Source organism: Palaemon carinicauda, chromosome 17, assembly GCF_036898095.1.
Source record: "Palaemon carinicauda isolate YSFRI2023 chromosome 17, ASM3689809v2, whole genome shotgun sequence".
Classification (NCBI taxonomy): Eukaryota; Metazoa; Arthropoda; class Malacostraca; order Decapoda; family Palaemonidae; genus Palaemon; species Palaemon carinicauda.
The window spans coordinates 29,766,806-29,768,109 of NC_090741.1; positions in this window are offsets into that span (position 1 = coordinate 29,766,806).

Consider the following 1,304-nt stretch of genomic DNA (forward strand, 5'->3'; position numbering starts at 1 on the left):
GGATTCAACTTTCGAATCATTGAGAATTGTTAGATAGATGCATCTCATTGTACGAGAAGCAGGTTCATCCAGCATTTTTGTTCAAGATACAAATCCTTAATTATTCTCATATGTTATAAGAGGATCTCCTATTATTTGGTTGGGAATACATGTAATCATCATCATCAGCATCATCATCTCCTCCTACGCTTACTGACGCAATAGGCCTCGGGGGATTCATTGGCTAAATGCATCATGGGATAGCCAGTTCCTTGTGATGCGCAGTGCCTATCTAACTAAGGCAAGTGACCCCTGCCGGTCCATACTAATTCTAGTAAGATCAACCGGCAGGCATCAGGAGTCAAAGCCAAAGACAATTTGTGTATAGTCTTAAACGCAATCCGTCACCCTACTGCCTGTGACTTCATCGAGATTTAGGGGGACATTTCCTCCAAACTCAAAGCTCTCATTTCTCCAACAAGTTGCTCATCCGCTTATACGAGTATAACCATTGGCAAATGTGGATTCTAAGATATAATATACAGGTAATATGGTAAAAAAAAATGTGTTCTCTGTACAAATGACTTTCTGTGATCTTCTAAGCTATTTTGAAAATAAGAAACATGGCAGCATTAGCAATAACTGAATAAGAGAAGTCTGAGGCATTCTTCACCTTTAGTGACAGCTGATCTGTAAGAGGGAAGCTTTGGTGGTTCTTTGAATAAATTCGAAGATTTTCGACGACATGGCACTAAGGACTAGACACTTGTTTCTTCAGATACTGGTTACTTGGTAGCAAGGAGAAATTTGACAGGTTTCTGAATGAAGAGGGCAAGTTGTTGATACCTTAAAGTCTGAGAGAAAAAGGAATGAGTCTACTAACAGTACATCTTCATTATTATCATTACTAGCCAAGCTACAACCCTAGTTGAAAAGCAAGATGCTATAAGCCCAAGAGCTCCAATAAGGAAATGAAATAAGGAAATAAATAAATGATGAGAACGAATTAACAATAAATTATTCTAAAAAAACAGTAACAACGTCAAAACAGATATGTCATATATAAACTATTAACAACGTCAAAACAGATATATATATATAAACTATATAAAGACTTATCTCAGCCTGTTCAACATAAAAACATTTGCTGCAACTTTGAACTTTTCAAGTTCTACTGATTCAACTACGCGATTAGAAAGATCGTTCACAACTTGGTCACAGCTGGAATAAAACTTCTAGAATACTGTGTAGTATTGAGCCTCATGATGGAGAAGGCCTGACTTCTAGAATTAACTGCATGCTTAGTATTACGAACATGATGGAAT